This window comes from Rhagoletis pomonella, unplaced genomic scaffold, assembly GCF_013731165.1.
Source record: "Rhagoletis pomonella isolate Grant_MI unplaced genomic scaffold, Rhpom_1.0 Rhpom_scaffold_00006, whole genome shotgun sequence".
Lineage (NCBI taxonomy): Eukaryota > Metazoa > Arthropoda > Insecta > Diptera > Tephritidae > Rhagoletis > Rhagoletis pomonella.
In genome coordinates, this window is record NW_023458560.1 from 26,058,988 (window position 1) to 26,084,410 (window position 25,423).

Here is a 25,423-nt window from a genome sequence, read left to right on the forward strand (position 1 = left end):
ATGCGCTGATGAGAAAACGAAAACTCGTATATCGGGACGATAAAGTGGCCGGTAAACTAAAGGTTAGATGAGAAAACGGCCCTAAGTGAACAGTTTTTCAAATAATGGAATTAAAAGTTCTCAAACAGATTAAAAATGGCAACCGAAATGCGATATGGCGCATTAGATGTTGTGGCCGTCGACTCTGGAGGCGATCAACAACTCATTACTTATTGGTCATCTGGCAAAAGCTGAGCTTTGAACTACATACATATATACTCTCTGCTGAAGGAGGACAAAATACGTATGTAGATATTGGGCCGTTTGAATAAAAAAGAAGCAATTGCTTTTTCTTAAAATTTCATATATTTTTCGAAGTGCTGATTATTACAAGCAGACTTCAAACATATTGCATTTTAGTACATTGGTTTTTTAGAAGAAAAAAACTGGTTTACTTGCAAAGGGCAAAAATCTCGATATACACTAAATTGACCCTAGAACGTGTAAATTTATTTATTTCTTTTACTTCAACTTGGCTGAACTTGGCAGAAAATTTCTAAAGCTTACATATAATCCATATTTTTATCACAAAAAGAGTTTTTTGGTTAAACTATCTGTTTGGTAAGTGTACGATATGGTTTCCAAATTTCACAAGTTTAAATCTGCGATATACCGCACATAAATCAATTGGGATGATATACCGTACAAATATTGGGAAATGACTTTGCAAGAAGGTGGGCTGTGCAGCGCGGACAAATTTTGTGAAGTTAATTCATATATTGCGAGGAAAAGAAGTTGTTTTTCGAATTTTCACGCGCAAACACAACAGATTATGCACTTTGGAATTATGCTTTTGAAACAACTTCCAAATTTATTTTTAACCGACTTAACACTATAAAAAAAAAATTTAAAATACCAAAAAAAAAAGTTTAAGTTTGAACTAATAGTTTTGAAACACCTTAACTTCGAACTTTAATTTTCACAGTTTAGACTTCACAAAAAGAAGAAAGGTTATCAACTCGTCCGAATGGTTTTTTTATGTATTTCCGAAATTAACGAAATAACGTTTTTGCTTAAAAATAATTTGCTTTTAATAAAATTTAAAAAACCATAAAAAGGCGATATTTTATAGCAAAAAAATTAAAAAAACAAAAAAAAAAAATAGAAATTACTAAACCACATCTGTACTTGTGAATTTACTTTAACTAACTTTTAAATCTTAATTAGGTAGCGAATAAATCAGAACAGGATCCCAATTTTCACAATTTTTAACTTTATTGCAACTTGTTAAAAATTAAAATGTAATTTTGGCCGAAAGTTCGAATTTTTTTAAAAAAGAAGCAAAACTGTGTGTGCCTGCCACTTATTTACTCCTTTCCTGGGCTTTGTACGACAGTTCTTTAGTTATCGACATAGATATGCTATTAAAATATTTATTTCTTCGTACTCACCTTTTTTGCGTATTCATTATCCAACTTTACGAAGCAATCAATGACTGTGTTGCGTTGTGACAAAAACCGGTGACAGCAAAAACTATGATATGGAATTCGCAATAAATGCAAAAAAGTCAGCAAGTTTCAACAAAGAAATGTACGCTCTTCGGTTTCACTTGTTCTTCAAACAAATTTTCAAAGAATTCTAAATTTAATACTTTTTCCACACGTCTACACACGTTTGCATACGCAATCTGTGTATTTCTTTTTTTTTAACAAACTGGCGCTTAGCTGTATTTATTTACACTTTTTCTGTAATATATGTATATGTATGTTTGTAACTACTGCGCTGGTACTTAAAATTATGAATTACACGCTTGCAGGATAATCACTTAATACTCAGCAACGCTCCGTTCACTTTTTTGTTGGGCTTCTTGTTGAGAACTTTTCCCTTTTTTTGTTGCTTGAATGCGTTGACTGGCAACTAATGCTGGCTTTTTTGAAACACTTTTCTTTCTAAAGCTGTTCTTCACTTTTGATTTTGATTTTTTTTTTCCTCTCAATTTAGTTTCTCGTCTTACATGTGATTAAAATACTGTTTACTTACTTGTTTATTGAAGCTTTTATTTTATTTGTGTTTGATTGTTATGTTCTTTTTATGAACTTCTGTTGTTTTGTTTTACACCTGCTTTTGGCTTAGGTGTTTCTTGTACACATGCATGTACTTACGTTCGTACATACATACATACATATGCTGATGTTGCGACCACACGCGCAGCACAACAATTTTACTTATGTATGAATGTTCCACTGTCACATGTATTTAATTTATTTACAAGAATTTCTTTAAGCCGTCAATTTAAATTGATGTCGTAGTTACTCGGAAACTTTGTGGCTAAAATGAGTAGAGAAAGAGAATAGGTTAGGGAAAAGCATGTACTTGTACACACTCTCATACTTGGTGGATATTTAATCCCTTTAAGAAAACGAAAAAAACAAAACATCTTCTTATAGTAAAGTTGATGCTGTGTAGGCGTTTAAATGTTGTGTATCGACAGGAAAATTTATTAGACCGACTTTATTCTCTGATATGCCTTTCTTGATATATTTATTTCTCCCATTTGAATTGATATAGAATGCTTTTCAAAACCAATGACAAATACTCTACACTTTTTTCAAGGCTCTAGGTCTGATTATGGCACCTTAACTTAACTTAAAATAATGCAGAACTTAGAAAATCAAAGTGAAACAGTTTTCGATGTGACTTTAAGTAACGTTAAGTTGTGCTTGTACAAATATAAAAATAAATGGATGTTGCCATTTAAGATAATTTTTAAGTCACAGCCCCTAAGTTACATTAAGTTGCCAGAGTCAGGCTTTATTTTAGGCACACTCACTAATTTAGATTTACAAGTCATGTTTAAGTGTTTTCATTAAATTCAGCTATTTCGCTCACTTTTCAATAAAAAAGGCAATAAATTATTTATGCACTAAAGAATAACAAACTTTGATAAAATTGGAATAGTTTCAACAAAAAAACCCAGCTCATGTAATCCAACTTACAGTGGAACAGTCATCAAACTGAACTCTTCAAAACTTCACGAGTGAGGGCTTTGGAAAAGGTAAGGTCCTATTATTTAGGAATAAGGACAAGCTAGGCTGCCAGTTCTCGCTAGTTCTATTCCCTAGAGATGATATACATAGAGTAGTAATTTTCGAAAGAAGTTTCAATGTTTATACCTTTACTATGGAGAGATACGTGCAGGCGAGCACACTGCAGTGACGCACAGTCGGCTCAAAGCAGTCGTATATGGTCCTAGACTGAAGCTTTCAGTACCCTTGACAGCCCCCCCAGTATCTTCCCAGTCTGTGTGTAGATATTACCCTTCGTAGGAATTATCGAAGTGAAAGCATCCTTATATTAAGTGATAGTCACGCGGTACTTATGGCACTCTTATTCTTAGATGTAAAATTTTCATTGGTCCTGGACAGGCATAGGCAGAGAGTTAGCAGGTGCTAAACGAGCGTAAGCGTCGTGTGTAAGCAAGAATGATAGAATACAAGATTGCGCCGATCAGAGAGGATTTTTGAGAATAACTTTTGTGTGACGTCACACTGGTGCAATTGCGAGAGAGAAATGCCAAAATGTGAGCAAGAATGGAAGAAGAAGAAAAAATGTTGCAAGGAAAACGTAAACAAGTTGCACAAGTGGGACGTCATGCAAACAACGATTCTGTCAAATTCGTTAAGAGAGGAATAGCGGTTCGAGATCAGCGCAACCTTTGTATTCTCTCAATCGTAGTGTGTAAGTATACAAGCGAGAGCGCAGCGATAAGAACACGACAGCATGCAAAATGAATTAGGCACACTAACATATTCTCACTTTTAGCTCACGCTTGTTTGTGGTAGTGCCAACCTCTGGTCCTGGAGTTTAACGAGAAGCTTAATGCCCTCTCTGAGAACAATGCTACCCAACTGATATCGTTATCATAGCACATGGGGGTCTAAGGAAATGAGGAAGCCGATCAGTTGGCCAGATCTACATACATATATCGAGCGATCTATGTCGCCCTTGTGACTCTACCAAAAAAAAACATTATTGCGCCTGCTCCTGAAATGTATGGCCGCTTCAGGGCGAGGAGAGAGGTGCATAGGTCATCTATGGCCAAGAAAAGAGCACATACACTCCAAACTAACTAATTCTACTCTGAAATCTATAGCGTTGTTAGGGCTAGATGCAGTGTTGTCATGCGCTGGAGGCACAATAATCCAACTGGGCGGAGTGCTTACTCTATTTATATCTAAATATCTATGCACTATGGGAAATTTGAGCCTATTTTCTGGCCAAATGTCAATTTCTTGACTTGCTTGAAATTCATTCTTTTTTTTGTCTTATCTTACAGAGAATACTTCACAGTAAAAAATTGTTTACTCTGTTTTTCGATAAATTGACTTACCGTTGATTTGGTAACCCTCAAACAGATGTTTTAGAAATTTTCTGTAAACGGAAAATGTGTAGTTTGATTTTGTGCCACTTTCAAATGCGTGTATCTCGTAATCTGTTTGTTGAAAGAGTGACGGTTAGCAGAATATTTACCAGTTAAAACTTGTTTATAGTTTAAAGGTTGTGCCAAAGATACGTCCGCATTTAAGTGACTTTAAAGTGAAATTGTACAATTAAAAAAAAAAAGTTTATTTAGTGTTTTAAAAAAATGCTTAAAAAACGTTAAAAAAAACTCATCATAAATCGGTAGAATAGTCCCTAGTCTCTTATTTACCCATAATCTTATGCTGCGATTTTGTGCGAGATTAAAGAAATTATAATTTCTCTTAGGTAACTACTTGGTGCAAAATCATGAGTTTTATGAAATAAATCACGGTATTATAATTTAAAAGTTGGAAAAAACCTGTCAGATAACAAAGAGAAAGTTTTAAACTTAAGGTCAGTGGAGGATTCGAGTCGATATTTAAAATAGAACGAACGAGGCGTCTGTTTATTGGGTTGGTGTCCACTGGACCCCGAGTGACCATTACGCTATTTTTTGGAGGTGTGACCATTACGGGTTAATTTTTGCGCTTCAAGGCCACTACTTCTAGTCCTACTACTGGGCCAAGTTTTAAATTGATATGTGAACTTTTAGAATTTTGGGCACAAAATAGGGCCAAATTTCCTATAGTGATATGTATGTATTTAATGCAACTAAGTCTCTAAAAGAATTTTTTTTTTTAAGAGAAAGTACTAAACAAGTTGTGCTTAATTATTTCCTGCGACAGGCGAGCCATATACTAAATAGTTTTAGAGCAAATGATATTCGTGGTTAGAGCGTGGTATCTAGTAGTGTTCATTATCACCTAACATCGATTTATTGCATTTTTTAACCGACTTCCAAAAAAGGAGGAGGTTATCAGTTCGTCGGAATATTTATTTTTGTTTTTTTTTTTTGTTTTTTTATGTATGTACCGCATAACTTTGGACCACGTCAACCGATGTCGATAATTCTTTTTGCATCGGAAAGGTAGTGTCAGAGGTGGTCCCATACTAATCTGGTTAAGATCCGATCAGTGGATCATGAGATATATATATGTATATATATTTTTTTTTTTTATATGAGAGTTGAAGTCGGTTTTTTTTGCTAAAAATTACTTGTTTACATTTACATTCGGCAGTAAAAAATGTTTATGAGTACATACAAACTATTTACAAATGTTCGATGGTGGCTAACTTAGGGCTGCCATAAGCCTGAACCCAACGACCAGGACACTTATCATCCAAACCACACAGTTGTTCTTGTTCTGGCGTTGCATTATTTTGAAGTAAGTAATTTCTGAGAATATAAGCAATGTAGTTGGTTATGATGTGTTAGTCTTGAGCAGCCCGAGATGCGAGCAGACAAATGTACATACTTATATATGTAAATGAATAGTATTTTTATGTGAGCAGTGGAGGAGGATTTCGCGTCAAATTGTTTTTACTGTAGGATGATGTTATCTTTTTATCCTTCCATAGAATTCACTTGAATATGATGGCAGAATAAGAGTTTAAAACAAAATTGGACGGCGGAAAACGTTTGGGTTAAAACTCAACCAAGCGCACCGTGTACAATTTATATTGTTCGTACTACAAATTTGTGTAGATAAAAATAATATATATATAAAATCTGAGCTACAAGAAAAAAATGCCCCAATCTTTTGTTTATATATATATTGTATAATTGCGGATTTGTGTGAGTTTAAAAGTCTTTTGTTGTCTACCAAAAAATTGTGCCTTTTCATTTCCCCATTCTTTTCGAGTTCCAATAAAGGTAAACCCTGGAGAAAATGTTGTGTTCGCTATTTAAAATGTCACACTGTAGTATGGCAAACAAAGGAAATTCTCCGCATTTTTCAGCCTTGTCAGGCGAGATTTTTGCTTCGAAAATTAAATGGTTGCATGAGCTAGACAAGCATAATGAGGCAAAAAAAAAAGGCGTGAGTACTAGGTACTAATGAAATTTGATGTGTATACATATACGAACGGCAAAGCATAAAAGTACGTTTACATATAAATATAATCTCAATCAAAGCTCGGTAGCTGTCAAATTGGTTGTGCTCGTTATTCACACAACTCGAGGAAAAGTTAAACTTCTTCTCTGTGCCACCGTGGTCACTTTTTTTTGCAGCACATATTAGGCCATTTAAATATATTTATAACTGAATATTTTATTAAAAATACCTTTACAAACCTATTTTCCTTACTAGCGTCAATTTTTGTTTACTTTAATATTTGACATTCCTCCTCTTCTTCGCAAGTATAATCGATAACACTAAGTTGGACACCAAAAAGTTATCGGTTTAATCTGAAATATTTTTAATTACAATTTTGCATGGCTAATCTCTTTTCTAATAACAGATTAGGTAGTTAAGCTCGAAAGTTAGGATAATCTTTTTATATGTAAATCTATTATTAAGCGATTCAGTTACATACATACAAATGTAGGTTAGGTTAGAAATTAAACATTAATTTCACTTAATTTTATTAATTTTTCTGATTTAATTTTTTATTCATTTTCATTTTTAATTATTTTAATACATGAAATTATCGTTATGATTGATAAAATATACTTGTATATACTTGTGACTCCAGGGCGTTAAAATATCTTGGAAACACCGCATCAGTTAATGTTTTTGAGCTTATAGTTTGAGCATTTCTATTTGTATATATTCCTAAATTTACCAAAATAGACTACTAAACCTATGCCTAAAACCATCTACGAATATCAAAACCAGGGCATGAATCACGTATGACGACATTCGTCTGACCGATATCGTGTCGAGATTGTCTTGTTTCATAAAAATCAAAAATTGTTTGATCGTTTGTGCGATATCGTCAACTCGATTCCAGTTTTGCTTCACGTAACAGTAACAGTAGCCGTCATCGATTCGCCAACAGTTAGCGAGTGGCGAAAGGAACGAATTCAATGAGGTACAACCAAACTCGCTATCGTCTATCCGTGCTAGCGAACTTTGTTGTTGCTTTCACATGCAAAATTTTTCGTTAAGCGACCGGAACTCAAACATTGCAGGCAGCGAAGTGGCGAATCGATGACGGCTATTAACACGTAACCGCAACACAAATGCATAAATCAGTGTTTTGACAACATCGTTTTGTCAGTATCGTTTGAACGACTATCGTTTTAAAGTTACGTGATTCATGCCCAGTTGCAACAAATGAGTCCATACATATTTATGTACATGCATAGGTACAAAGCCGTATGCATGTGCGGAGTTTAAATAATCGGAAGTAATAATCTATTGGAGCGCATTTCTTCTTACTATGCATATGCCTAAATGTATGCAACCATTTGGCAAGCAAACACAGGGTGTTTCTAATGAAAATGAAAATTTTATGCTGAAAAACACATGCTAAGCCCTTCGAAATTTTGTGCTGGGATATGCGTTACAGCTTCGCAAATTTTACCCCTACCGAAACCAAAAATGTATACACATCAAAAAATCGCTTTTAAACGGTTAACCCTTGTGTGCCCAACCGGGTAACCGGGTGCCCATCGACACATATTGTATCAAATAACTTTTTTCTTGGTACAATTTTTTGAATCCTTCCGGATCCCCACGATTTGGATGATTTACATGGATAAATGCATTTAAAATATTATATATTTATTTTCAGCCCGGTAAATTTTAAATTTGAAAAAATGTACGTATAGGCCAACCGGGACCCAGGTACCCACATACAAAATACACGGAAAAATAAATAAATAAATAAGGTATAACAAATAATTTTGTTTTTCAGTTGTTTATATATGAAATTGAGCTAATATAAATAATAATAAAAATATTATTTAGTTAACTAAAATAACAAAAACATATTTTTTTACTTTTCTGGCAATAAAAATAAAAAAGATGAATTATGAAAAATTGTACATTTGCAAACGTGCAAATAAAAATTTAGTCTGTTATTTATATTCGTAAAGTTATTTCGTCTATACACAACATTTAAAAAAATATATACAAAAATATTCTAAAAACACACAAAAATTTCTCGGATATAAAAGAACATAGACTTTCGTATTGCTTCCCTTTTAAGTTTAATGTACCAAACAAGTATACGCTCTGGCTCATTATAGATTATACCGGACTTTGTATTACAAAGATATTTATATAATATTATAATTGGATTTGCATAAAAAGGTCTTCGTTAACAATAAATAAATCAATATACATCTAATACCCAGGATAATACTAAGCTACAGCCGACTTTTAGATATATATCCGTAAGTGGGTGCCCAGGTACCCCGGTTGGGCTACAACTTAAATTAATTTGGTTGGGCACACTAGGGATAAGTGCAACATTAAAAAAATTTTGCAACACTTTTTGGAAGAAACGAGCAGGCCATTAAAATGTATTTTTAACATTATAACTATTATGAACGCCAAGATTTTCGAATACTTTTTGCAGGGCCGGCATACAAAGTTGAGTTATCAATATCTTGAAAAATAGTTAAGACACCACAACATGTATGTATATGGAAATTTGAATTTTTTAAAACAAATTTCTCGCTTGAAGTCAACGGCAGTTAATTTTCTGTGGAAATGTGCAACAATATGTGAAAATATGAAGTCACTTTTAGATAATAATAAGAGGTATGCACTGCGACTTAAGTGATCTGTGGTGCCCTCAGCTGTAACTTTTACATTAAACTGCTTTTAAAACTCAATTGACCTTGAGCTAACTAGCCCAGATAATTTTACTTTATCTTCAAAAAAAATTTAAAAATTTACTAAATCAAAACGCAACAGGCCACACAACATCCACATGATTTGGTTATAGTTACATTATTTAGTTATAGTTACCAAATAATGTGTTGAGAGAAATATTTTTAGATGACATTTTCTGGCTGAAGTTATTAGGTTCAACGGGACATTTCTTTTGCTCATTTTCACATTGATGATACTTATTTTATTCGTTTTTGCAAAAAAAAAATCGGGAATGTGCCTCAATGATTTTAAATTGTAGTCGTCTATCGATTAAGAAAAAGTTACTTAAAGTATGGTTAATTTTAATTTGGAAGGAATTCTGGTTCATATGCTTTAAAACTTTCACATATTGTCAGATGAAAAAATAAACTTAATACCTAGTGTTCTGAATTCAAAACTGAATACTTCACAATGGCTTAAGACCAAATAATTATCTGCACCTCGTCGTTGGAAGTAGCTTCGATGTCTCTAAAAGCCTTTAATTTTAAAATAAAGTAGCAAATTATATTTTTTGAAAAAGTTCCATTTCTAAGTTGTTTTTAAATCAGAATGTATGTACACTCATAGCAAAAAGTATTGGCACAGAGAATTTTCCACAATATATGCAATAATTTTTTGCCCATTTTTTCCGTTAACTTTTAATTAATGGTTCTTACTACAACAAAAAGTATATAAATATAATTTCTAAATTTTGTGCAATTAATTTGTCATGAAAATTTTCAACTTTTTAAACGGATGTTTAACCCTTTCGGCCGCAATATACCTGTGTGCAACTTCTCATGCCTGCGGGCTTACCTTACCATCAGTGTTATTTATTTATTATTTTTTCGTTTGATCAAATGTAATGAAAACTTTAGTCACAGTGCATGAAGAATGTTAAAAAAGTAACTCATTTGTAGAACACTTAGGAGAGATACTTTGCAGAAAATACATCAACTAAGGGAGACGTTCTTAAAATTATTATTATCTTCTTAATAATTGTGGCAAAAATGATAAAACTGTGAACGAAATAGCATTTAGCATATCATTATCTTCATATTCCTGACAAAAAAAAATAATTTGTTGCTTCGATTTTTTTTTTCAAATTCCATATGAAATTTGCGATTTCATGGCGCCCAAAGTAATGGGTGTGGCGACTTAAAATTTTTCCCAGATACTTATAGAATGAAAATAAAACTAAAACTAAAGTCCTTACGTCATTGGAAAAAATGCGGGGTCGAAAGGGTTAAGAACAAGCTTAAATTTTATTAGAACAAATTGCAAGTTTGAAGTAGCTAGGACTTCCGTTGATTTTTTGCAATTATTATCACGCATTTTCTTCCATACAAAAAATATTTCGAAAATAATTTGTATGGAAAAAATTAGTAATACCTTAAACAAAAAGAATTCAAAAATCAACACGCTCTTTTTTACAAACCCGCGTACTCGAAAAAATTCCAGAAAATTTGAATTTTATGTTTTTTTTGTTGTAGTAATCACCATATTTTTATAAAAAGTTAGGGAGAAAAATGTAATAACATTTTTTTCATATATTGTGAGAAATGATCTGAGCCAATTCTTTCATGCCGCGAGTGAATGCATTTATAATTTATTTTTAAATTTTTTTATATATTTTTTTTCATTTTTGATACTCTTCACTTTTGACATATATTTCTGTATATTTATTATATTTAGTGTTAAGAAAAATTCACACAGTTCACTTCTTATTTATTATCAGAGCACACTTTATATAAGACCTACAATTCACGCAAAAATCACGTTTGCATTAAAAAAAATGCCTATCTAATGCGATTAATTTTTACAAAACCTTTGCTGGAATTTTTTTTCTGTTTCTTTTTTTATCTTATCAAATAGCATTTATCGCTTCACACATCTTCGTTCATTGTTTATTTGGCGAATTTTATTTTATTGAATGCGCGCGGCAATTTTCCATTATTGAAGGGATTAGTGTCACAGTAAGCCGCTTTCACAATTGGAAGCGACGAATTTCTCTACTTTTTCGGAGTATGAAAGTTCTTCACATAGCTGATGTAATATTTTTATTGGATTTTAAATTGGCTGAAGCAAACATTTTTTTTTTGGCTGAAGAATTTAAAAGGTTTTTTATAATTTATTCTTTTAAATATTTAGTTTTTGAGCACTCCAAAACGGGACAAAAAATATATTTATTTATTTAATGTTGCAGAGCTACCTACATATATATCTACTAAATATATATTATGTATATTTTTATATGCAGTTATAATATATGTATAAAGGACATATATGTATAAAGGATTACACTGGTTTTTTTTTTCATAAATTCCAGCAGCGCTATTTTCACAATTTTCTTTTCTATACAAATACTTATTTCCACATTTAATTTCACTTCGTCTTGTTTCCTATATAGATAGCTTCACACATTTCTGACCTCTCATCCACGCCCTTTTGCCATTTTCTTTAAAATTCTCACAATTTTTCGTTTCCGAATACACTTTGCACGTGACTCACTCACTCGACGGCATCGTCGCTTATGGCTGTTGTGCTACAACTATTAGCTTTGTGGCTGCCGCCTGGTTGTCTATCTATTATTTTAGTTTTTCGTAATAATTCGCCAGCCAACTAGTCTACCATCTATATATATATGTACGTACTTATGTATTGACTTCCTCACTCACCGCCCGCCAGCCAGCCCAGACCTACCGAATGTCATCCGTCTTTTGTAGGTGAGCACTTTTGCACTTTGCTTGTCTCTATAGATTAGGTCACAAGACATTGCACACGTGCTCACGCCATGTCAGGGTGGCAAGGACGACGAACGACGAATGGTGCAAGGCGGTTGGCGGCACGCACGGGAGTGCGATTTTCAACAAATTTCAAAACTTTTTTTGTTCAACATTTCAACACAGCAAACACTACATAAAAAAAATGCACTTAACCCACAGAGTTTAATCGATAACCAATGTTGGTAACTTTGTATTTTACTTGCCTAAAAACTCACTGCTTTAAAGGTTGTCGTGCTTGTTACACTTTTCAGTAATTTTTAATAATTTTTTACATTTTTTTTTTATTCAAATTTAGTTCACTTCAAGCGCGCGCGCTTCTGTCCTACTCGGCTGTGTCTGTTAGCTGCGTCTGTGTCCGTCTCCGTCTGTTTTGTGTGCTCCAGCGTATTTGGTCACAATCCACAAAATTCGTTTTACAGATGGCTCAGATAGGCGATGGCAGGACGACAGACAGCAAGCAGCACCGAAAATTTGCTCAGAAATAGCAGGAGTAATAGCAGTACTCGTAGCAGAGCAGCGTACAACTTCAGCGAAACGAGCGAATTTCAGTTGGCGGAGCGACAACTTGGCAGCTCTTCTATGTAGGTTTTTTTTTTTGTAGCTGGAAGTTTGCAGAAATGTATCAAAATCCAACAACCATTTGGCATTCGTTTTTCGCTTTACTTCGTTCGACATTCGATGTGGCTCTCTTCGGACTTTTGGATCGGTGGAATGTTTACAATGTTTCTAGTTAATGGGTGATTGCGATTGCCATGGTTGGTATTTGTTAAATTTTCAAAGGGGGTTCAGCGATTAAAGCGAATTTTGAAAATCTCCTTTACAGTATTTTTTGTGACTAAGTGCATTTTTTAGCAAGCAGATTAATCAAATACTAAGAAGCCAAAATTAAGCACACCTCGCATCATTCCCATTAAACCCCGGAGAGCTCTTGGAAAGGTTAGGCAGTTTAAGACAAAGTGTAAAATGCATGCATGCAGTGGCACATATCCTGGTTTTGCCCAGCGTTCACCGAGCTGCCACATAGCCCACCTGTTCAAGTATTGCTCAGAAGTAGTCAGAGATTCGCATCCTCGCGCGCTCCCTCGGTGCGACCGTCTTAAGGGTGCCTTTTCTGGCAGGCTCATACACCACGAAGTTTTCGGCAATGTCACTTTGGCCTGGCAGCCATACAAGTCTGAGAATGAAATACTCAGAGGCGATCGAGAGAAAGGCCAAATATTTCTTAGCGTTGCGAAAATTCGCAACCATTCAACTGTTTCCTTGATGGCAGCTACCTTCGCCTGGAAAATATTACAGTGATCTGTAGGCCTAAATTCAAGGTTGATGGAGAGTTCGGTGCATATGATCCCTCCACATGCAATACCGTAAAGCCTTCATCTAACCATAGCCACCGCCAACTGATCCCTAAAGCTGATATCATTGGATATAAAGCTAACTGGTGCCAGTCTAGCCACGCAGGGATCCATATTGTGAGGTATAAAATCGAAGCCTCCTCATTATGAATCAGCTACGCCCCAGTATTTCTACGTCTGACCACTGTACTCTTTTCAGCAGTCTTACTTACGATGACTAGGTATGGAAGTAGCGTTCACTCTCGTGCCTCTCGATGAGCTTAACTAAACTATGACAGGGCTCCATGTTCATAGTTCATTCTAAATCGCCAGCTAATTCAAAAATTTCTGAACTTTCCACCCCATCTCAACTGATAATTGTACATGGTTTAGTTGACAGCATGCAGCTAGCCTTTTAATTTTTAGATTTTGTATGTTTAGATTTTATTTTCCTAGAAAATCAATAGCAAAGAAGCTGCTCACGACCTCTTCTTAGCTAAATTTCTATTAAATTCTGTCACTTTCGCAGAATAGAGTAGGAGCCAAAATTTTCTTATAGAAGGTTTCTTGAATTTTATGCCTATAATTGTTTACTTATTATTAAAAGGCTCGTATCTCGTGATGTGACTGGATGTGATTTATGTATGTGATGTAATAATGTGAGGCTGTGCCTCTTTTACTAGTCGTTCAAAACCGCTTGCTTGCAGAGTGATGTGTCCTGAATTTTTTTCTTCTGAAGTGGGATTAGATGTGATGTGAAAATGGGGAGAAAATGGCATATGATACGATGTGATGTGATTTGATATGATGAGAGTATGCAGAATTGATGTGATGCTATGATTTTTAATGTGATGTGTAATATAATGGGGTGTGACGTGGTGTAATGTAATGTGATATTTTGGAATGTGGGTCAAGGTATTGTGATGTGATGTGACGTCATAATATGCAATGCGATCTGCATGATGTGATGTGATATATAGTATAATGTCGACCGGTGTGACGTGATGTGGAGGAGGTAATTCGATGAGGTGTGTTGAGGTCTGATGTGATATAAAGTGATGAAGAGACAAACAAAAAAAAAAATCGAATTAATCGGGCAAAAATTTATCTCAAAAAATTACGTTGAAGCAATTTCCACTGTCAAAATAGAACGGTTAAATATAATGTTCAAAAACTCGTTTAGTTTAAAATACTCAACGTAACTGCCAAACCATGCACTTCAAGAATATGCCGAATTATCTTCTGATCGGTTTTGGTAAAAGATGCGCTAATTTCCGGGTACTAGAACACAAATTAATTGCAAAGAATGAGGCATATAGTAAAGAATGCATAGAAATTAAGAAAAGTAACTCCAGGGGATGTGTGCCCAATGTGTCCTTGTTCAATTTTCGGAAGATCGCGACTCTAGCCTAAGCTACTGATCTAAGTGACATTGCGGGAAATTTTGCGGTTAATGAACTGACAAGACAAGGCATAATCTACCAGAGAGAGAGAGAGTTTTTGATTAAGGTATCTTTTTTCGCACAAAAGTCGCAATAACCCCCTTCTTTGCGAAAATGTGACCTTCTGTAATTTGTGCTTTCATTCTGTTCGTGGGCACCTTAGCTTTTTTTTTGTCCTTTTATGAGTGCGAAGTCAAAGTGTCCGGGATCACTTTTGAATTTTTCACTAAACCTCGTCTCTCTCGTAGTTTGCGTAGTATCATAAAGGATGGTTCATACATATATGGCTTATATATAGCAAAAGAACTTTGCTGTTTGCGTATGCAGATGATATCGACATCGTCGAGTTTAAAAAAAGAAACTAAAGAGGTTGGTCCAGCGGTGAAGGAGGACAAGTAAAAATACCTCAAGGCATCATACGTATATAGAATTCACGCATTTCGAGACACTCGTAATGTAGGACTTTGTCTATCTATGATCCAGCATATACACCACCAACAACGTCAGCCTAGAGATCAAGCGAAGAATAACACTTGCCAATAGGTGATACTTTGGGCTCGATAGACTTTGTGCGTGATCGACGAGTACCGAAGAAGATTGAACGACGAACTATGCGAGCTTTTTAACGACATGGACATAGTTAAGAGCATAAAAATAAAGTGGTAGCGCTGGCTTAGCCATGTTGTACGCATAGACAACGGCGCTCTATTGAGAAAATCCTTCGGCTCGGTACGAATTGTTGGATAACGAAAGCAAGGGCACCCACGAACAAAATGGAAGGACTAAGTGCAGAAGGGCCTGTCTGAACTCGAAATGAGCTACTGGCACGAATTCGCGCGGGCCCAAGCGGTTGTGGTGGCAAACTCAACTGATTTTTTTTTTTAATATTTTGGACGTTTTTTTTTAATCTTGAATTTTCAAATAATTTATGAATTTTTGCTATCGAACAAACCGGGGTTTTCTAAAATTTTCTTAATATCTATTTTATTGAACATTTTCTACCTAGTAATTACTTAAAAATGTATACCGAAAGAAAGTCATTCGCTGTTTTTTTTTGTTGTAGCACCTTACTAAAGTTTGTCTAAAATAGTAACAGACAGAATGTTGTTCAAATTGTACTGAATAGCTCAACCTGGACAATATCCAGAATGGAGTTGCATCAAAGTATCGCGACCCTCACGAATCAACTCAAGCTCTTCATCTGCATTGGTCTCCGATGATGGAATTAAAGGAGTAAGAGGTGTTTATTGATTACACTGGACCACAAATTTCAACTTTTTCTCTTTACCAGAAACGCCGTTATGAAATTCTTATGTAAAATCACCCCCTGAATCCGAAAATCAAGGTTATTTTTAATTCTATGGTACCGTTTTTGAGATATTTGCAATTTACCGTTTTTGCAAAAAAAAAAAAATTGGGTCCACTTTATCATATATATCTCAAGAACGAATTAAGCAATTCCAAAATCACGGTTTTGAAATTAGACTTATGAACTGAACTATCTCCGGCGAGCCTTGAAGATGTTATGAAGTTTCAAAGCGCATTAACTCATATTTATACTCGGAACAAGAATAAAATTAAAAAAATCAAATCTTACCTAGACAGAAAGGTTCCTTTTTATAACAAGCCGGGAAAAGAAAATACTACCTGTTTTAGATGTAGGCTTTAGAAATTTTCCGTGTCTTATAATTTTGAAAATCTACTTGCATACTTACCCATAACTGACGGAAATACATGTTTATAACTACATGCCTACAGCAGGTTTCGAACCCAACCACTCTTCCTTTCGATGCAACCACTCTACCTACTATAATACAATTCGAGTATTAAAAGTACTATTTGATTTATTTAAGGAAAAAGTGTTATCATTGTTATGGTGTTATTCGTTTATCCGGATAATATCTCACTTGCACTTTATACCTTTAATATATGTATGTATGTATAGGTACATACATTGAAGTTGCGCAACCTGGGTATTTTTATTTGATCGCTTATAACTTACGTAGTTTTGCATCGATTTTCTTCGATGATACCTTATTTTTTTTGTAATATAACAGAGCTTAGGGAGAAAAAAAAAATCTGCAAAAAAATAAAAGGTTTTCGAGATCCTTCCCCGCAAAGTACAATTTTTTTTTATATTTTTACAAAAAAAATTGAAAAAATCGGTAATGATTGTTCGTTATCTTTGAATCTACAGGGCCTAGCAAAATGTGTTGTATGCACAGTTTATAGAAAATTTTATTACCTTTTAAAAGCTTCAAACCGTTTTGGAATTGCTTAATTCGTTCTTGAGATATATATGATTAAGTGGACCCAATTTTTTTTTTTTTGCAAAAACGGTAAATTGCAAATATCTCAAAAACGGTACCATAAAATTAAAAATAACCTTGATTTTCGGAATCAGGGGGTGATTTTACATACGAATTTCATAACGGCGTCTCTGGTAAATTTTGGCCGTCGACCAGTGTTATCGATGAATGGCCTGTCTAGAATTGAGTATATTTGTATAGTAGGTCTGGTTCAGCGGATGGTGTACTCTCATTCCGAAGACCGTCGTTTCTACATGCTCGAGCTTTTTCCGAAATAGGGCTGTCTTTTAAGCGATCTAGTCTTGTTAAGAGTGAATTGTTCGCTAATTTTTTTTTCTATTTTACTTGTAATCCAAAATACTTCGTTCTATTTGTGCCTAATCGATTTCTCAAATAAAGCTTAGTCTATATTTGTCAGATTGTAATTTTGATCATGATCTCTGACTAACAATAAATATGACTGCAAACAAAATATCTAAAAAAAAATCCGGTTACCTCCGGGCCGGATTAAGTTTGTGCGGGCTCGGGCCCATATAAATGGGCGGTCCCCTTTTTAAGTTAATAATTGCATACAATTAATTAGGAAAAAAATTATATTTTCATTTTAACGGTATCGTTATTTATTGACTTCTTGACTTCTAAACACGTGTTTCTGGTCATCTTTTATCTTTTGAAATTCGGGTCTGAATTTCTTTGTACTTGCAACTCATGTTGCATGCAGTATCAAAGGACTGACCACGGCAGTCTCGTATATCAGCAGAGGTAGAATAGTACGAGTATTTTGTCGTTTTGATCCGGCTTATTATTTCCGCCTATACTTTCTCAGTCCTCAAAGTTATTATTTCCTCGCAGGTTGTTGAGAATAAATAATACATGTGCCCTCATCCCTTATTTTTGTACACTTTGATATGTCCGGCCAAAAGGGTGTCATTCTGAGCTATTAGTTCCAGTATCCCATAGGAATTTCTATTATTGGGTGAGTCGAGAAATTTACCAGAGCCAGAAGAAGCTAAGCTAGGGGTCGCACGATGATTTGATGGTGCTGACAAATCTTTTTGAAACCTACCGTCATCACATGTGGGGCTCCCCAAATGTGGGGGAGCTGAGTAGCGGCCCCATCGGCCCTGCCTTTAATGCGGCGCTGGGATAACTTTTTAGTTGATTTATACGGTTTTTTCTAAATTTGAAACTAGGGCATCGATTTTTTTTTTTCAAATTGCCATTTTGCGAATATCTCGAAAGCTTGTTTTCGAAAAAAGCGAATAATCGAATACCCTTAATAGTAGATAGCATGCTTGCCAAGACATGGTCGCAAAGATCTTTCCGCATTAACTTTTTCTATGTCACGCTGTCCTCACTTCCTTACTACTTTAGCTGAAGCGTTTTTCTTTGCTTTTTAAAGAAAATTTTGAAGAACGTGCTGGGAAGCGCCTACAACAACTCGCTGCGTTTGTAGAATACTACTAATCTTAATATCTACGATGTCTCTGAGCTTTTCTTTAAATCTGGCAAACAATTTATTTCATAAGGGGTCAACTCTACATTAACCCCAATTTGCTCAGTTTGACAGTTCATGAACAGCTGATAATTCACGAACAAATGAAAACGATGGTGCCTTGTAAAAGCGTAAACGTCAGAAGTCAAAAGGTAAAAGAGAAAATTTACGTACGGAAATTCGTCAATGAAACATAAGAAGGAGCATTGAACAAAAAATGTGAGTAGCAGAGTAAAATCATCGGCGGTGCGTATTCCAATTGGGAGTAGATAAATTAAAATTTGCGCGAGAACTGAGCAGCTCCTGTAAAAGACGTGAGCAATCAAAGCTGTCGATGGAAACAGCAGGAGCCCGAAACGAGCGAGTTTTGGATAAAAGAGCAGCGCCCCGAATATTATTTTTTTTACGAGAATTTTGATAAAAAAAAATATATATTTTTTCACATGCGCTCATTTCTGCACAAAAACAACACCCAGCTGAGTGCAGAGTTGCCGCATTTTGTGCGCTGCAAATCGATGTACAGATGGCAGCTGAGCGACAGTGGGAGGGGTGGTTGGGTATTGGCCAAACTTGCTTGCGTGCTGTGCGCTACCACATACATATGTACATACATACATATCTACATACGAGTACACAAAGTTGTTGTGCGAAAGGGTGACGATTTTGTGGGCTAAAAGGATATGCGCGTTTGTGCAAGTTGACACTTAAAGTGGCTGTTACATGCGGCTAAGAAGCGTTCACAAAGAAATATACACAATTGTATGCAATTGTACACATGCATGCATACATACATACAATACTTGTGTGCGACATAAGAATACTTATATGCAAATGTGTTTTTGTATGTTTTGTTAGGCTGCTTGTGGCGCGCTGTGCTTCAACATAACCAACAACACAACATGTTTTTCCTGCTTGTCAGCACAGCTTGTTGTAATATAATTTTGCACTCTGTGTGCGCCACTGCTTTTGCTCGCCGTTTCTGCTGCTCTGGTTGCTTCTACTTTGTGCCCATTCCCCCCTCCCCCCGCCACCCCTTTTTTGGGGTACTGTTAATGCTTGTTCTTGTTAAAATTCCTTTCTACTTTTGCAATTTCCAGCTTCGACTGACGTCTGCCATGCTGGCTAACAGGCTGACTGGCTGGCTGGCTGCCTCTTTGGCGTTTTAGCCGACTTGCCCGTCTGCTATGTTCTATCGCTTGCTGTTGTAGCTGGCGGCTGCTGCCAAACTGGAAAATTTTCCGAAATTTTCAAACCTGTGCACGCGCGCGGGTGTGGTCCTCAGTACGCTTTCAAAACATACATACATATGCGCAAATATATCTACCTACAGTGTCTCACTATAGCGCAAGGCGCATTGTAGCCTTTGCAGTTTTTCGCCCGTTTGTTGGGTTTTTTGCTCACTGTAACTCGCTATAGTGCGGCTGTCTCCTCTCCTGGCTACATACATACATACATACATACATACATATTTGCTAACATGGAAAACCGGAGTCGCAACGTCGTGTGATCTGCGATGTGCGGCGCGCGGCGAACGGCGGCAGTATTGCGTGCAAAAAGTATTTGCAGACTTTGGCTGTGTAGAATTTTTCTTGACGGTTTTCCTGCCACTTATTGGCGTTTGTGTGTGAGTTGTTGCTGGTTTTTCCCAATACATACTTCTTCATGCCTACATACATACATAAATACATGTGAAAATCTGTGTTTTGTGTGTAAAATATATCAAGGCGGCACATGTGCATAAATAATTTAGCCCAGGAGTCGTGCAATTCAAAGAAAAAAAGTTTTCTTTCTACCAACACAGAAATTCCTTATCCTTATCCTTTCCCATGCGCGCTAAGCGTTCGACAATAATTTATGTCACTTTTTCACGTTCGGAATTTTTTCACGCTATGGCGATACACAACATTTTCCCACCCTTAAACGCCACTACACAACATCGCACGCTCCGATAGCCCCGCTTGTTGACATTTTTAATTACATTTACTTATTTATTTCATTGCATTCACCTTTCTGCCACCGAACTGCACAATGTTTCTTTGGGGTTTTTTTTTTTTGAAAATTTTCACAGCATACGAAATTTTTCACCACTTTTTCTACTGATACTGCCGTATTTTAGTTGCCTTTAACTTGAAAACTTCACTACATTTTGCTTTACTGAAAATACATTGGCAGGCAATTACACATACACAACGCACACATATCGGCTTAATGAATTTAGTGGTTGTGGTGATGTTGGCAAACGATGATGGTAGTGGTGGCGGTGGTTGTAGCAAACATAGAATTTTCCGACGGCTTGTGTATCTATTACAGTACAGCGCACACGCTATGATGAACCGAACACGTTCGCTTGACGGGCACAACAACTGAGTACTAAATTACGGAGCGCCAGGCATTCGCACAGCAACCGACGCTGGAAAGTCAAAAGCTAAAAGCAAGGCAAACAAACAAATCGACCTGACCGACCGAGCGACCGAGCGACCAGCAATGTGCAGCCACCACCAGCTCGTCTCAGCTGCTCCTCAACAGCGTACTTGTGCAGCCACCAGACACTGTTATAGAGCGCAGGCGAGAGCACCAGCTCCGAAGAGTACAATGCCAGCATCAACAAATAGGCGTGGGAATATTGGAAATATTGGTCCAAGCGAGCGTCAGGGCAGCAGTCGCTCGCAGCATAAGTCTGCAACATCCATACATATTTATGTAAGTAAGAAACCTCTCGGAATTCCTATCTCAACTCTTTTGGGCAGTTGGCCGTTGCGCATGCGCGCAGTTGCAAGTATTCATGCGGGCCTATGTATATACGTCAGTGGTCAGCAGCAACTTCGTTATCTTGTTGTCTTCAACAATGCCGCTAATGGGCAGTTTGTGCCACTCCAGCGCTGCGGGTTCTTCTTTCCTCTCTCTCTCCTTCTCGCTCACTCTACATATGTATGTATCTGTCTAACTTCATTGCTGGGATAACCTGTTGTTGTATGTGGTTTGCACCGACTTGTTTGATGTTTTGGTTTTGAAGTAGCTCAGCTTCACTTCACAAAACCGGCCTGAACCCTTTAACAATTGAATTGGCCGTTAATGCTTGCATTATTGTTGTACATATATTGAATATACATATATGTATGTACAAACATTCCAAAACAAATATACAATGCGAGTGGCACTGTAGCTACACAAACAAATATATACCTTGTTTAGAAGTTATACACTGAGAGAAAATATTGCTTTGAAATATTTAATATACATATGTACACATAGGTAGGGTGGGACTTCATCAATCCTTTGCACACTTACCAGACTCCGTTATGAATTTTAGCAGTTTGTTGAGAGATAAAGAATATAGCTCGTCTAAGTGTGGCGAAGCACGGACGATGGCCAAGCAAATGTTCGGCACTATCCTCATCATTCAAACAAGATATACACAGTGGATGGTCGATAATGCTTATGGTGAACACATGTCGTCCCCATGGATTGTGTCCCGTAATCTATCCGATCAGAGCTCGTATATTACTCTATCGCTACCTGAGAAAGAATGTTACTACCACCAGGTCAGTACTTTTCGGGAAACACTTGGTTGTTTTGCAGGCGTCACTTACTAATGAAATCCTTGATTTAAATTGACTCCAGTACAATTGGACGCTCCGCAGTTTGCAGCCGGTTCGTTGCATTGAATAACACAGTGTCCTGGCATCCACACAAGTTCTAGTTCTAGTTCATTATACCTTGCAACGGATCTCAGCCTCAATTTATATTCTTCGCCTATTTTTGAAGACTTATGAGCGGTTTGCAAGGCCTTTAGAGCAGTTGGACTGTCAGTACAGACCCTGATTTTATGCCCGCGCCAACTTTCGCAAATTTTACAGTCTGCTATTTTCAGTATTGCAAAGACTTCCGATTAAAAGACGGTTGCCTTGCAGTAAAGCATCTGAAGTTACTGTTCAGATGACATTCAACTACAGAACCATTTTGAGTGTTTGAGCCGTCGGTATAGAACGAGTTTCCGATTTTCCCCTGAAAATTTTATGCCCATTTCTCCCTTGTAGGAACGCTAACGACGTACTTTCTTTCAAAGAAGACCAGGGGCGGATACAGAGGGGGCTTTTGGGGGTTAAACTACGTGTCAGCCAGTGGCGGACCCACGGAGGTGTTTTAATACATAGACGGCATATTATACATACATATTCGCCATATTAAAACACACCCCATGCTTCCGCCACTGACTGACACGTAGTTTAACCCCCAAAAGCCCCCGCTGTATCCGCCCCTGGTCTTCTTTGAAAGAAAGTACGTCGTTAGCGTTCCTACAAGGGAGAAATGGGCATACAATTTTCGGGGGAACGCCAGTCATTAAAGAAGAAAAGTCCACGTTTCTGAAATGAGCAGAAATTAAAAGGTGGAGTAAATTCTTTGGAGGTTGCGTCGAATGCAGACGCTGATATAAGTATGTTTTAACTTCGGCAGTGAACCACTGCAGGACATGTATGGCCCGAGTGCAGAAAATGCAGTTAGAGTTCCAGATGGCCCGGCGCTACAACAAGAGGGTACAGCTAGCAACGCTACTCATACTCAGACACAGGACAACCTCATATCTGTGCTTCAGAAGAACCTTACGACGCTGAAAAGCGAACTCAAAAAGATGCAGGGTAAGGTTAGGGAGAATGAAGCGTAACACGGGCAAATAAAACAAGCGTAAAGTCGTACGATGTCAGGTTCCGTTACATCTGCAAGTGCCTAGCACTGTACCATTACCGGAGCAAGCTATTGCGCCCTCGGTACGCCTAACCATGATGCGAATACCGCAATTCGACCCGTGAGTTACTCTATGCACATTTCCGCGCCAACCTCCCTCGTTGACTTTGCTGCCGCGGACTCTAAGGCGATGTCATCCGTCACCAGTGCGACCCAACCCGCCATCGCTAGCTTCGCTGCTGCTAATTCTAAAATCGCACCCGCTTGTGCCTTAGCATTAGCGTCTCATCGCGCCATGCCAAGCGCTCCTCCTGACCCGATCGCAAACTGTGCTGCCGCCTCTGTCTCCGCGCCTGCCGCCAATGATCCGTTCGCTGTTAACGCTGCTTCATTTACCGCACCGCCTTATTTCGTTACTGCCGCAACCGCCGCGTCAAACGCCGGCGCTCTCCTAGTCGCCAACTATACTTCATTCGCAGCACCAACTTGTGCCAGCCGTCGGCACTCCGTTCATCGTCCATGCTCATTTGCCCCAGCGCCTTATGCCGCCGCCACCTCTATTGCTGCGCCAGCCACCGGCGCTCTGTTCGCCGTCAACACACATGCCGCTGCTACCTCAACCCCTGGCGCCTCACTTACCAATAGCGCTGCAAAGCCGCCTCAAGTCGTAGCATCTACTGCCGCTGCCGTCGGAGCAGCGACTAATGTCGCGCGTTCGTACACTGCTGCAGGTGTTAGGATCTCAAGAATTTCCGGGTTTAGTACTGTCGCCGCCAATCCTTCCCTAGGTAGCTCTTATGGTCAAGCTTTATTTGCCAACACCGTCATCGTTCAGCCGTCACCAGTGAACAGCGCACCGCTCGCGTCAATTTCGTCTACGCCGTCTTGACTTAGCAACGAAAATAACACACTGCCACCACCATATGTGAAGCATTGCTTGAGCTCACCAGCTGTGGTAATCTTGCCAAGGAAACTCCGAGACCTGTCGGAGTTCAGTGGACTAGCTGAAGATTGGCAACTGCTCAGCAATGCCTTTGCGCAATCTACGTGTGTATATGGGTACACGTGCGTCTTCAAAAATATTTTAAGCGTAAAGCTAGGGAGACGGTGAAGCTGCTTTTTATCTATCGGGACCATGTCGACGCCGTCATCGAACAATTCCGTTTTCGGCACGGTCGTCCAAAACAGCTCATTTAGAGTCAGCTATCTGTAGTGAAAGATATCACCCCTATATCCGAGAGTGCAGTTGCAAGACTGATACCATTTGCTACCAAGGTCAAAAATTTGTCGGCTTTTTTGCAGTCTGCCGGTGGTCACCAGCATTTGGACAACCCAACTCTGACCTCGGAACTAATCAACAAATTGCCAATGTCGAAGAGAATTGAATCGACGCGATACTCTTTAGCAATACAACCGTATACCACTGTAGTACATTTTAGCGAGTGGTTAAGTTAAACTGCCAATTTAATATGCAGGGTTCAAGAGCCAGAACTTCGAGAGCCTAAGTGTCGTGTAGTCCTACACGCTTCGGAAGACCAGCGTAAAGTACGTCCAAATGTGTCATGTGCCAAGCCGATCACAGGCTTCAAGAACTTATAGAACTTGATCACTGTTATCTGGGTATTCCGAGTGAGAACATGAGGATTAACTCAACGGACCGCGTGCTGCGCACACTGAGTTCGACTGGACGGTATTTGGGCCTTCAGCAGCAGCATCGCCGAAGCCAAGAACAAGTCTTTTCGTAGAACATACGCTTGAACATGCGCTTGATGTCATGATTGCAGGCTACTTTCATACGGATAGCTTTGCAGAGTAATGTCCTCACCGCACTATTCGCCAAAGCGTGACCACATTCGAAGACCTGGTACTTGCCGCATTTCGAAGTTGGCAATCCCAACAAGCCTAGAAGACTCCGGCTTGTGTTTGTCGATGTTGCTCAGTCACACGTAGTCTCGCTCAACTCCCATCTACTAAAATTCTTGAGGGCCGAATACCAATCTGTTCTCCGGCGTGACGGAGTATATGTATCCATACAGTAACTTTATTAATTAGTTTTAGAAATAAATGTGCCGGACATTTGAAAATTGTTTTTGTTAAATTTGGAGTCTTTGTCCGAGCCTTCAGCGTCTGTGGCCGGAATGTCACGAGACAATTAAAAAGAGAAGACTTACACCCCCTGTTTTGTGCTTGTTGACAGCAAGACCCTGCAAAGGGCACAATTCATCTGTTTT

General features: G+C 37.6%; 1 long non-coding RNA gene across 1 annotated transcript; it reads right to left on the reverse strand.

Annotated features, from left to right (window-relative positions):
* Positions 1 to 1,546: 1,546 nt before the first annotated feature.
* Positions 1,547 to 20,897, reverse strand: LOC118740547. The gene is made up of 2 exons (XR_004993154.1): positions 20,488 to 20,897; positions 1,547 to 2,307 (listed from the first exon to the last, which is right to left on the reverse strand). It is a non-coding gene; the product is annotated as an uncharacterized LOC118740547 (long non-coding RNA).
* Between the last annotated feature and the right edge of the window lie 4,526 nt (positions 20,898 to 25,423).